Genomic DNA, 14,719 nt, shown 5'->3' with positions numbered 1-14,719 from the left:
GTCTATCCAATCATTTTGCAAAGTTGGAGGTGGAGGGGATGGAAAAAGGTGGAAGGGTAGTTAAATTGACAGAAATCTTAAGATGTTAAGACCACAGGGAGCCCAATACCATTGGCCTGTAGTGTAAGTGAAATAGGCACCAAAGTTGCAAGAAATATGGCAAAGAAGGAGTTAGTCTTAGATGTGTTGAGCCAAGTAAACATATTGTGGCATGTTTATCCCCAGTGAGAAATTGCAAAGGTACAGTGTTTAGTATACACTCAGAAGATGGGCAGTAATGTTAACAGGAAAAGACCAGAAAGAAGAAGGGATAAAGGCAGAAGATAAATATTTTGGTGTCTGGCAAAAGGATCCATCATCACAAAGTCATTGACACAACAGAATCCCACATTTGTTCCCTGGAACCTGATTGGTAGATTACTTTGGGTACATGAACATTTGATTAGCTCATGGTATCAGAGCTGTCAATCAAATTCTGATATAGTAGATAAACCGTTGATTACTGCTTTAATGTTTAAGCGTGTTAAATTGTGCTCCCCATTTCCTCCTAAAAGGGATGTTCCTGCTCCAAGCTGGTACCTTAATTGACCAAGCAGTGAGTTTATTGCAGGGTCATAAGAGGAAGGGCACAGGCACTTAATTATGCCTTGGTTGACCAGAGATGTTAATTATGAACTTGACTCAGAGGAGGGTCAGTTTTTTGTCAGGAAGCCAGAGGCCACACATGTCCTCTGTATAGTTACATTGTCATAGATCTAACCGTGGAAAGTGGTATCATCATTTGCTTGTAACCATCTCAACCAAGACTTGAGGTCTACAACGCTTACTCTTCTTTGTCTTTCCCCATGGTAAAGTATGACCCTTGATTTGGAAGCCATTGGAGGCCAGAATATAATTCCCTAAATTTGAAATAAACAAATAAAGTAAAGGAGCATGTTGATCCATTTAAAATAATTATTATGGATGTGAATAGTGACATATCTTTTTGTAAAACAATACTTGCTCAACAAAATCTTATTAAAAACTGTATTAATATACAAGAATATAAATTTCCCCATTTTTATAATATACTGTAGGTAGCTCATTGGCTGTTAATCATTTTGGAGGGCACTGTGTTTAAATGAAAAAGGTACTTTAAATAAATAATACAGTGATGAAAACTCTATAGAATACCAATACAATACAAATTGGTAACCTGTTCTCATGTGAAAGGCTATGGCTATGGTGTTATGTGTATTCTACATTTCTTCATCCGCCATAACTATATGCATTTTAAACAAGACTGTGTTGGACTTGCTTAAACCATTGGGTTGTAACAGTTTTGTGGGCCTATTTAACTAATTGAATCTGATACTGTTCATAAAATCTTGTATTTCTTATATAACATTACTCTTGAATTTGACATGAAACGCCTCTGAAACTGGAGGTTTTTAAAGTGGAAAAACAGAGCGGTATACATTTCTAAGCCAACGCCAGCTGATCTAAATCAGGGATTATCAAATTTCATCCTGGGGACCAAGTGTGTATGCTGGTTTTGCTCCTAGAATAATTGCACCCTCTGAATAGTAATGAGCTGCTAATTGTTCTTAATGAGACCCTTAATGTCTCCTGGAGGATAGTGTACCCTCTTAAGGTCATATAATGTCATAAATGACGGCATGGGCCATGATGAATACATATTTACCATTCATATCCCAGGACATCAGCCAAATCGAGTTATCGCCTTAATTTTCTGTAAAATATTGTATTAAAAATACTTCCTTTCGAAAGACGTTACATTTTTAATTGATTCAATTATGGACTGACAGGTGAAATCAATTGGAAACTAATTGTGGCAAGTGTAGCCACATGATCGCGGAAACAATTTGTGAAAAAATTAAAGGTTCAATGACAGAGCAAATGGCACAGAGCCTCATCTGTGTTATGTTGCATTAAGCATGAATTAACTCTCACAAATGACTGACTAAATCTGAACTGAATACCAGGAACTGAAACCTGGATAACTCCTTTGTACTGTGGACTATTTTGTGAAGGAAGCTTTCTAGATCAGTAAGAAAATAAGGTTTGTTTATCACTGACTGAGGTTTGCTGTTGACCAAGGTCCCCACATCTTGTTTGCTTATGCTCCTAAAATGGTTGCTAGCAAGATAATCACATTCTGAGGAAATACTGGTTGTTTTAAACAAAAAGAGACAAGTGTATGGCCAACCTTTTAATACTTCAAACAAATTCACTGCAACAAGATTCCCTTTAAATTACTTCAACACAGCTGAGCATTCCCTATGTCAAATTGAATCGTTTCTGAAATGAAAAATGCATGAAGTATCTGTAGTCATATTTATGCAAATGTATAATGTGTTGTCTTCTCCATCTGGAATAATATTTGCTTTATGAGCTGTAGTGATAACATTCTGAGCATGCATCTCAAAGCAACCCCTTTCATACAAATAAAAATGAATGCTTATTTGAATGCTGGTTGGTTTAATTTGGATGTCATTATTGTAGTTTTATTTCAACATCTGTACAGGACAATGGTCCAGTAAATTTTATATTCATCATGTTTTGTGGGATTTCTACAGAATTTAATACAATTTTACAATTAACGAATGAAAAATGTAAGAACTATTCATCAATCCACAAACTTCTGACAAGAAGACTTGCCAGAATTAAAATTTTAATAACTAATCATCAATCCATACACTTCTGATGAGAAGAATTCTGTGTCTCATTTTTTGTTCTTTTAATGTCCACTGCCCTTTTATCTTGTTTCAAAGGGAAATTTGGGGTTGAGGAGGCTAAAATGCGGAAGAAATTAAGAATGAATTGTTACTTTTTTGAGGGGTTTGTTGGTATGTCATGGGGTTAGACTTGCGTGCTGTCTTTGCAAATGCATGCATTAAGGTTCTAATACAGCCCCTAGCCTACAGCTTACATGTCTAATCCTGACTCAGATCTAGTGCTAAAATTGTGTTACAAAATTTGTAATTTAACAACTGTTCTTCATCTGGGCCTGTCAGAGGTTTACAATAGCCAATTACTTTTCTGTTTTCCCATAGGTATCTTTAAATTTTGATTTTAGATTTTTTCCCATTTTCAAAATTTGTCCAGCAGATGGCATCTCAGCATCAATTATCATGCAGATGCACCGGCTCTTTTGCCTTTGGCATCCTTTTCAATAGATTTTGCGTTCATGCAGGTTTTAGAATACCTTTCAGTTGTATTTAAGGCTAGAAGTTCACCATAAAAAAACCCAGCACCATGTTACTAGTTAACCTTCCTGTTGCATGATCATATCATTGCTGCAGTTTCTTTCCATATATATATATATATTTTGGAAAACACTGTTTTTTGGTTAATATGTTTTCAGTCTGCACTCAGTGGCTTTCACACCATTAATGAATTTGAACAGACAATGAACAGACAATGAGCTTGTATATTATTAAGTGCCTTAAGACCTTGCTGAGGAACTTGAAGGCCAAAACACTACACAGGCTATAGACCAAAGAAGGATATACTGCACTCCTCTGTTCTGATTCATGTGGCCCTGGAAATAAATAGATAGGCATTAAGTGGCAGTACATTAACTTTATACTCCATGACATTTCCTTTAACCACAGTGGAGGGCTGCTGATAAGACTGTGGGCTCACAACATTTAGAGTAACGTCACGCAAAAAAAAGAGGTTGTTAATTTCCCAGCCATGACTTGGACTGAGGGGACATTTTGGCTTGCATTTTACCTTGAGGTTAATGGTGTATCTGCATAAGCTGTGCCAGTTTCTTCCTCCTAACCCTTAAATGCCAAACAGCCGAGGAAATGGCAATGTGTTATTCGTAATCTATTTCTGATTGCACAATTGTTTTGTCCAATCGGCAAAATTAATTATTTCCTCATTTGAGAGGATAGCCCTGAAGTAATTTTCTATTACCATACATGCAAGATACCTAGTTTGCCGCACTAAAGTTAATTGCAAAACAGCTGAAAGAACTTCATCAGTGTTTGGACAGGAAAAAGTATCATGAGTCATTTGGCCCCATAGAAAATGTTTTTTTCTGTACATAGCTATTATACAGACCTGGTTGTTATGAGTACAATATGTTTACCTCCACCCAATCCGCTTTCCTGAAGATGATGTTGGCAAGAAAAATGTCAGAGTGATTAATATGTGTGTTGTCAAGATGCAATTATTAAACGGTACCAACAAAAATTGTGCAACTCAATTTTTGTCATTTCGACTCTTTGTGTTAGCACAACTGCAGCACAGTTTTAAATATGATGGTTCAGTATGAATAAACTGATTGTCAGTGTGGTGGAGGTTTTATTGCATTATTGCCATTCAAATCACCCATCAAATCATTCAAATTACTTTAATAAAAACAGTGTGCTCCTGCCAGCTTCTAATTTCCTCATAGCCAAGTACAAGCATATTATGAGAAGCTCCATTATGAGCATCTATAAACTATTACTCATATCAAAAGAAAGGGGAGACTGAATACCCTTTTTCAGTGTTTATTTTCCTCTTCAAACAAAATATATTTTCCATTAATATGCCAGTGCTATAAACAATAATAAATGGTTTCTGTGAACAATTCCACCGGGTGAATATTCTCAGACTGGTCAGGAGCAGGAGGCAGCTGCAGAGTTACCCTCCAGTTTGCCTCTCCATCGTGCTGCTAACCGCTACTGATTCAATTTGACAGGCACCGCGCTTGCGAATCAGAGAACGGGATAGAAGACTGCATGTTTAGTTTGAATTTATTATAGCTTGGTTTCTTTGCTGTCAATTTTTGTTCAATACCACTATTTGAAATAACCAAAAAAAATTCACCACTTTAACCAAGTTTCATTCATTCCAGACATGCACTTGATAAAATGAATGTACTCACTAGGGAAACAGCTCTGCAGCCAACCAGTCCCTGCCGTCTTGTGCACGCTCTGCCTCTGTAATCTCCATTGCAATCTTCACATGTAACTCTGGCTCTCTTGTAATGTACCTCTGTAAGGTCTAGGTCATATACAAGGTGTGTGGCTATGTAGCATTGAACACAGCACAGAACACAGCCACAAAAAATGTGCTGACTTTCTGAGGGTCGTATTGTAATGTACCACATAACCAGACCTGGGTCAAATACAGATACTGATTAAATACTTCTCATTTGACATACTGATTTGGTATATTTTAAGTATTTTCAAATAAATTGGCTCGAAGAAATGATTTCAATTTAAAGCATTTGAAAATACTTTCCTGAGAAAATGAATACTTGAGAACACATACTTGTTGTTCAAATTATTCAAATGATTCATTCACGTATTTCAAAGAAACAAACATGATATAATATTTGTAGTATTTTAGTTACTCCAAAGAAACAACCAATACAAATACTCTTCAAATGATTTATATATACCCCAACAATGTAGCGGTTTTTATGTAAATTGGGCTCCACCCACTGCCAGGGGAAGGGATGTGATGGCAGAATGGTGACTGAGTGCCAGGTTGAGTAGATGTTTTTTTTTTTGTTTGGGGGGGGGGGGGGGGGTTATATTGTGTGTCTTGACCTGCCATGTGTTTTCACCCCTGCTTGTGTGAGAATCTCCACTGGTTACCAATCCTTCTGAACACCCACTGACCACAATTAAAATGAAGGGTTCTATCTTACACTCAGTGGTAAGACAAAGGAAAAACAGTGGTAACCCAAACACAAGTGTCTTTGCTACATTCTCATTAAGCTAGTTATTGGTCTTCCTGCGGTAAATCATGAACATAAACAAATCCACTCATCTGCGCATGACCATGCAGCCAACTGCAGTGAGATAACAGTGACTCAAAATGCTGAAATGTCATACTTTGACCACAAACGTACTCCTTTATTGTTGATAATTTCTGAAAATGGGTCACAAAGTTTCTATTGATTATTAAATCATATTAAATTAGTTTTCAAACATGACATTGCCATATTATATTTTTTTATAAGGGCCATCAAACTCTGCAGGCTAGGTGGGCCACCCTGCCGAATGTATCGTAGGAGGAACCGTGCAATGACCTTAGGGTCAAGGCCATCCCATGAACAGACAGCAACATCAGTATGTCTCACTCTAAATCACTGGTGTAGTTATCAATAAACTCCTACCTCAGAGTGATGGACCACTATGTTCTGGACCGGACTCTTTAACAGTGTGAAGCTTTGATGTATGTGATTCACAAGGCACCACACAGGAGTACAAATAGGAAGTGCATATGCAGAAATCGTGGGGCACTACAACATTTCAAACAAGGTCAATGCAGTGGTCATTGACAATTCAACCAACATGGCCGCTGCCTTTGCCCACTGTCATTGTCAAGCTGAAGAAAATTGTGCTAAAGATGATGATGATGATGATGATGATGATGATAATGATAATGAAAAGTGATATCTGCAATCTATCTACTCCACTTATGTTGATGAAGGTTACCTTCCAAGGTATGTGCTGTGTTTTTCTAACGCTCTTCAACTTGCCATCAAAGATGGCTGAAAATCTACTGGTTACCAAAACAAAGGAACTGCAAAAGCACCAAACGTCTCTCGCTGTCTCAAGTCTACCGCCACACAGGGTATCTTGGAGGGGAAATACCAACTGCAGACTGCCACTGTGATGAGATGGAACTCACAGCGAAAAATGATCCACTGAGGGGAGGTGACGGGGTTGGGGGGGGGGGGGGGGACGACATCTCAAAATCAAAAATTTAAAAGGAAACAAACTAGCGTCACTGAATGCACACGCGTCTCCTGATCCGCGAATGCAGATGTAACACTTCACAAGCCAATTCTACATTTCAGCATGTCTTATTGCAAAAAATATGGAAATTGGAAAAATATTTTTGATTTTCATATACAAAGTATGAGGTACTTGTGCAAAAGGGGAAATATACATAAATAGGTATGCATTTGTATAAATTGGTGCACATTCATTTAAATGACAATTTACAAGGCACAAGTTGAAAGATATTTGTTTTAGGATAGTAAAACACGTTTGTGACTTGTCTCTTATTTATGGTCATGATAAATACATTGTCAACAATACTGAGACTAATCATTATCTCTCTCCATAAGAAGTCCCCCTTCAGAGTCTGTGATCCTGGTCATTAGCAGGCTTATGATATGTCCTAGTTCTCTGAGCATGTGGACAGCTCATAGAGCTGTAAACAAACTGGAAAGGAGGGAGAAATTACAGCAAGCTATGTACCCTAATGTTAAGGAAATAGCTTGTATTTTTTCCAGCTTTTGTTCATCGGGTGCAGTAACAAAAAAAAGCAATTATTTATTTAAATATCGATATACACTGTTAGGACAGTGGTTACATGCAACAGTCTTAAGCCCTTGAATTAAGTACTATAAATGCTGTTTTTTATTCACTATTAGATGCACAGTAGTTTAAAAATAAAATAAACAAGAACAAACTTTCTCCTTTATAGATTGGGATGTCTGTTTGTATGTTTAATCCAAGCATTTGTGATGTGTATTTTGCCATATATGATTGATTTACATTGTATTTTATTGTGTTTTATATACAGTGCTGTGAAAAAGTATTTGCCTCCTTCCTGATTTCCTCTAATATTGTATATTTGTCACACTGAATGGGTTCAATTATCGTTTTAAATTATCATTTCATTTATTTAATGAAACAAGTTATCAAACACCCATATCACCCATGTGAAAAAAATATCGCTCCCTTAAACTTAATAATTTGTTGCACCACGTTTAGCAGCAATAACTGCAACCAAATGTTTCCTATAATTTGATATCAATCTTTCAAATGACCGAGGACGAATTTCAGCCCACTCTTCTTTGCAGAATTGCTTTAATTCAGACAAATTGGTAGATGTTCGAGAATTAGCTGTTTGTTTCATGTCCTGCCACCGCATCTCCATTGGTGGCAAAACGACCAATTCCACTTGTGCCCAGGGGCCTCATTTATAAAAATGATCTTATATTTATAATTTTCGACGGTGCTTACGTTCGATTCATAAAAGATACTGAGCATAAAAAACCTTGCTTACGCAGGTTCTAAGAAGCCCATTTGTAACTTACGCACCTGTGATCTATAAATCTCAAATTAACTTAAAATTGACCGGCACCTGAACGTGCCTTACAATCAGCGATTTCCCCTTTTATAATGCTAGCACAAAAGAGGGTTTAGTCAGGACCAAAAGAGAAAAGCAAACATTTTGGAAGATCATCATGCGCAAAAATGTCACTCCGGTCTCTGAAAACTCTCTCCCTTCTAAAAACACGGTTTTCAATGTCTTCCAATAACGCAAGAACAGCCATGGTTACATTTTTCTAATTTGACACACTATTTATAGAACATCGCAGCCTGTTTTTAATTCAAAACATCTTGCGTCTGTCAATTAATTCCTCACACCTTTAATTGATAATTCCTATCAAATTGTTCATAAAGCTAATGCAAAGTTCATCACAGGCTTGGACGCATATGCGTCCAAAACTGCAATACCCCTACATAACCAGCAGGAAATTCACTTACTTCAAGTCTAGACTTTGCGTAGAGATAAGATCATTTCCACGTCGAAGTAAGGTTTTATAAATTTTATATGTGGTTTTCTGCGTCATACTTAAGATCAAAATTTATCTTATGTCCGTTCTATAAATGAGGCGCCAGAAGTGTCTGGTCTGGGACCAAAACAGGTCCCAGTGAGTTCCAGTCAAATTAATGAATTCATATTTTCTCACGTAGCCAACATAATTGCTGTAGCATAACATAAATGTGTCATAAGAGCTGAAAATCTTCTGGGAAATTGGTTATAATGACTGAATATTTCTAAAAATTAGAGTGGAAGTAAGGATTATGACAATAAAGCACTTAATTTAAAAACAAACTGAAGTCAAATTAATGATGCATCAGGGTTAATTGTACTGTGACATAGCCATGCATGCTTTGTATGATTTTTTCCCCTGTTCTGAAAAGCATGAACTTTCATTGCTTGCGTTCAGATATAAAATAATGGGACCACTCTTCGCACCTCCTGCCAAAGGCAATCACAATATCTAGAGGTGTAGCAAGAAAACAAAAGAAAATTTTAATGAAGCATCTGAATTAGTTTATTTTCTATGCCCACAGGAATCTTCTACCTCAGCCAGACTTCAAACAGGCTCGTGAAGGCTTCCCATGCTACTGAAATATTAAAAATTTAGGACAAGCACAATGAAAGACATTGTTCTTCTCTGCTTATGCCTACTATTTTGATGCATTGGTGATGGCAGTGCTCTGCTCTCCTCAGTGCCCACTAAGAAATGAAACTTCCACACTAAAACTATAGCTTTTAAAAAGCAGGACTAATGAGGCTTATGAGGCAAGACTTATCATATGATATTATTGTACTCATTTAAAACCATTTTACATCACAAAGAAAGACCTGCATCTAAATCTACATGTTAACCCTCCTGTTCTCTTCATTTTTTAGGTACAGCAAAAATGTTCCCGGGTGATATAAACATACAGGGGGGGTTTGCAAATACATGAAATGAACCATTTTCATTTAGAATGTTGATTACACTAATTAAGGCCAGTAGAAGAAGTTTCATACCGAAAAAATAATTTTAAGTATTTTTCCTAGATTTTCAAACTTTAAAAAGGGTCAATTTGACCCGCAACATAACAGGAGGGTTAAGGTAAACATGGAGTCACTGGAACACTGCAATTCTGGCCATATCTTGGGATTTTCTAAATTAATCTGAGTTCATTGTATGTATGGAGACATCATGAAAAAATGATTCATTTGGGTTCTGTTGTCTTTAAGCACAAAGAAACTAAACTGTGTAGGTGCTGGTGAGATGAACACAGAGAAGGTTATGATGCTCTGAGTTGTTTGCAGTAATTATAGCAACACTATGCCAATTAAATTTGGTTACTACTCTAAATATAACAGGGCAGGATTGCTATAAGATGTTTGAAGACAGGGTGAGGTTAAAGGAAGTAACAGTGCACAGGGTACTGATGATTGTCAATCATGAATGAGTTATTGTTCACAAAGTACAAAGCAAATTCATTTGAGCAATCAGATCAACTTGTAATATCTATTTTGGGATTGCAAAAATTGTACCTTTTCTTGATTGGTTGTGTGCTTACTTGCATGGAAAAATGGTAAGAGGTCATCAGACCCAGGTTATTTTTGTCCACCACAATGCTAAGGGCATGATCCTTGAAGAAGGCATCCACTCAGCACACCTCACAACTGCTAATTTCCCCATGTAAGGATCCAATTACAATTCAGTGCATTTCACGGATTTCAAAGAAAGAAAAACTATTTCTGACCTGGAAAAAAGGAATCTTTTGAGAAGTGATGGATTTGAGGCTCGTTCTTCTGTGGAGCAGTTCTCAACTGTGAGTGAAATGGCAAGCAGGATTTGTACTGCTGGTCTCAATGGCCTGCGGCTGCAGTTTAGCCAAGGGACACTGTTTCCACCGCTGTCATACCTGGGCTGTTTTTAGATTAAAGTAGCCAGGCGCAGCAAGCTTTGAAGGCAAACCCAGAGCGCAAGAGCAATTTGAGGAAAGGCAGGAACTCACTCACCATTTTTGAATTTGTAATAAGGTGCAGTAAATAAACATTCATCACTTGTAACTGCCATTACTGCAGAAGGTTAGCCAGTCCAGTTATTATCATATTTTGCATACTTTCCTAGAAAACCATTGCATGACCCAAATAATAAAACCCATCAAAGACCCAAAGACTCAAGTGAATTGCTTTGTTTTCCATCCCATGTGGCTAGCTATTTAACTTTCCATGGCTAGTTCAGTTAGCAACCAACATTTTAGCCAGTTCCTCCTTTGTTGTACCAACTGATGCTCTTTTCACATTGTGCCTTTACTCATTCTGAGGAATAGAAAACCAAGCTTTGCAAAGAGACAAGATCTGTTTGGAAGACGTTTCTTTTTTAATCAGTGGAAAAAGGGTTCATGTCCTACTCAGAAGCTACTCTGCTAAGACCCACTTTTTACATGAGCTTTGTCAAGTTGGGTCTGTTTGCACAAGCAAAAAATAATACATTTTTTACATGTGTAAAAAACATCCTTGGAGTTGACACCATGTGCTGCATTCTCCAGATCAGGGACTGGGATCCTGATTCCTGCCAGGCATATGTATGCCGACTTTGGTTTCCAACAGTTACTCTTATGGTAATTAACTTATTAGCTGTATATACAACAACTGGTCTACAGTTGTCACTCCTGAGCCTATAAAGAAATATAAGTGAATGTCAGATCATGCAAGTGATTGTAATAATTAGAGATACAGAAACAGATATGTCCCTCTTTCTTCACCCCGGCTGGAAACTATGCAAACTGAGCCTAGATCATGGTAAAGCAGCAGTGCTGTACGGCATGCTTACTGTGTGGGTCGTCTGCAATTCTCAGCTTCCTCCTGGTCTTGTTGATCTGATCTTTCTGGTTCTTGGATTATTCATGAAAATTCCAGGCCAGATCCCCAAGAAACATTACACGACCTGAAGACCCAGTCACTGTGATTACCCTGTTCGAAAGCAGTCAGAGAAAACCCTGTCGGGAGCAGGGAGAGAGCGGAATTTAAGGAAGGCTCCAAATGCCGGTTAAAAAGAATGACTTAAGTAAAGGCATAGTGTTTAAAGTTTGTCTACGGATTGAAAATTCCACATTCATATTTACCAGATATAAGAGAAAGAACTTGACATCATATCTCAGAACTCTTTATTATGCATTCCCAACTTTGTGAATTGTGAATAAATAAAGTAAAATGTGTTATGTGTTACCTCTCACACGAGGTTAGATTTATCTATTATTAGGACTTGGTGAAATATATACATGAGGGTTAGTTGTGTTATACTGTGTTAAACCTTAGAAATGAAAATGGGTAATGGGTATACTTTCTTTTCCACATCACTGCATATACAGCCTGTGTGACTGTTCTACCAATACAGTTATGGATTTCAAGAAGTTTTCTTTCTCTTCCTCCATTTTACTCAATTTTGAGTATTTTCTCGTTATTTCCTGTTCGACAAATGCATATGTGAGTCAGAGAGCTTGTCTCCATATCTTTTGAATGTTAGGATGACCATGAGATTGACACCTTTTCTCTGCACTGGCATGTCAACTGTGGATACAAGCATCCACTGTGAAATTTTTGTTGGCAGCTGTATATAGCCGCTCATTTTTTTTTCTTGATTCCCTTCTGCATGCAGGCATCTGAGTCCATGAATAAAATAGAATTTTGGTAGTGACAGTTGACAGCCTTCTGGGAACTGTCGTATCAGGTTAGACTTTACACAAGCCAACATGCACTCAGAGGTTCCCAACAGTCATCCTGGGATCGCTAAGTAAACAGCCTATCAGAATGACTCAGAATAAAACAATTTGAAAGGGATTGTTCCATGAGGAAAAAAAGCATTAAAACTGCAAGTTGGGTTTTGGCAGAAAGTCTCCTGATACAACAAATTCTCCCTATTGCCTATAGCTGGTGGTTCTGGAACACAGATTTACATGGACATACAGATTCATAATAAACAAGGCCTGTAAGTAAAGCTTTTTTCTGTCATGCAGTGAAAGTATGCAAAAACTCAGTGGACCAGTAGATAGACACTCAAGACATGTTGTTTCAGAAGAACTGAAAAAGGCCTGCCAGTAGTACAGAAAGCCATAATATAATAAATTCCCATCATAGCAGATATTCTGTTCACATTAGTATGTTCATGCTAGCAGAAGATTTTCAGATTTTCTTGTGTGTGTGTTTCAGCAGAGTAGAAAAGACAGCAATGTTTTACCTCCTTTATGGTACAGCTGGCAAATTCTCCCACAGGTGGCCAAGTGGAGTGCCAGATTATTGAATGTCAGATTTATTGTCAAAATATCAGAATATCATTTGAATGCTTTGAAAACACTATATTGGTGCAGCATTCCAACAAGGAATTCAAAATCCATAATACTCATAGTATTTACTAAACACCCTCGAGGGGAATACCAGTGTTCCCAGATGTAGTAGGAATCAGACAAGAACCGGGTAACTGTACTATTGGCTCTATGTTAAGTGACAATGTTGAATGCTTGTTGGAAAATAAAGAAAACCATTTTAGCTTAAAGTATATCTTTATTTACAGTTACATATACTACTGCTTTTTAAAAATTGTGGTTCTCATCAGTTGATGTCAGATGTTAGAGCTTAAACTATAAGCTTACGCTTCTAGCTTTTTCCAGTAATTCATATCTCTGCAAAGTCCTTTGCCTGGCAACACTCAACTTCCTGCATCTGACCCTGAAATGAATTCTAGGAAACAATGGGGATTCCCATCACAATTGCACATTGTGTAGATTTAACTCTGGGGGAGGCAGACAAACAGACCAACCACCACAGTATTGCATATCATTGGAATTCCATCTATGGAATTCTGTCGTCTGTGGAATTCTGTAATATAAATGTAAATGGGTCTGCATTAAGAAACACATTTAAATGTTAATGCCCCATCCTTCACGCAATGACAACAGCCAAGATGAAGATGTGTTTGTGTGTGTGTGTATGCATGTGTGTGTGTGTGTGTGTGTGTGTGTGGGTGTGTGTTTGTGTGTGAGTGTGTGTGCTTGGGAGGGTCTGATTAACTTGTAGTGAAACTAAAAACAAGAAGAACAGATACATCATTGAAAACACACTGATGCGTTTAATCAAAATCATGTTAGCTAAATAGTGGTCGTGTTAATTTCAAATGGATTCTCAAACATCACAAAGTTTGTGTCACTATTTTGTCAGTGACTGCCTGTGTTTAATACAATTTTGACGAAAAATTGTGTTACATTTACTCCAACGCCCTTCCGTGAACACAAGAGATTAATTTAATGTTCTGAGTAATCATAAGCACGGGGAGAACGGTGCTGTGAGATCTTGCTACGATGATTGGATAGGAATACCTCTTACTTTGAGCACTTTGCTGCTTCAGTCTTGGAGGGGTACAGTCATGGTCATTGTAGAGCTGCTTTTCAACGAGAAAAATTATCAACATGGAGAAAACGGAGGAGTCAAGTTCCCATCTAATTAAGTGCTCCAATTAAGTAATTAAAACGGTATTCAAGACAAAATCTCATTGCCCACAATTCTACTCCCTGTACAATGTGCAGGAAAAATTACCTTGTTGAATAAGACTATTGATACAGTTATGTCTGATCTGAGTCCCCCTCCCCAATGCTTCAGATCACAGTTTGTGGTATACTGTAATTAAATTTAAGGCGACTGAGCTCCTGCTGTGACTAAATGTGAGTATCTAACATTGCCTTCAGAGTGCATAACATTTTAAAGCAAATGACCCCCATTGGTGTCATTGTGGTGTAAATTTTCAAACCAACTTCAATGATTGTTTTGATAACAGAGGCCATTAGCAAGGTGCTTCGATGGAAACAGGGGGTTATCAACTAAGTCTCCAGGCACATTTTTATTTAGTATCTTAAATGCATTTTTTTTTTTTTTTGGGCTATGAGAAATATTGGTGATATTCTGCTGATTAAATGTGTCAGTGTTATAATTATCTGCTTTACTGTGGGAGCAGCAAAAGTGTGGCAGCTCCACGAGAAACTCATTATTTGGGACCCAATACTGGCTTTGGTCTGATTTGAGATTTACATTACCTTCATGGAGTTCAGAAGACATTAATAATTAGCACTGTTGGTCTTGAATAACTTTGAAAACTGAGCACATTTCTGTGGAAAAAAAT

This window comes from Anguilla anguilla, chromosome 5 (genome assembly GCF_013347855.1).
Source record: "Anguilla anguilla isolate fAngAng1 chromosome 5, fAngAng1.pri, whole genome shotgun sequence".
In the NCBI taxonomy this organism is placed as follows: Eukaryota; Metazoa; Chordata; class Actinopteri; order Anguilliformes; family Anguillidae; genus Anguilla; species Anguilla anguilla.
This window is presented reverse-complemented; position numbering follows the sequence as displayed.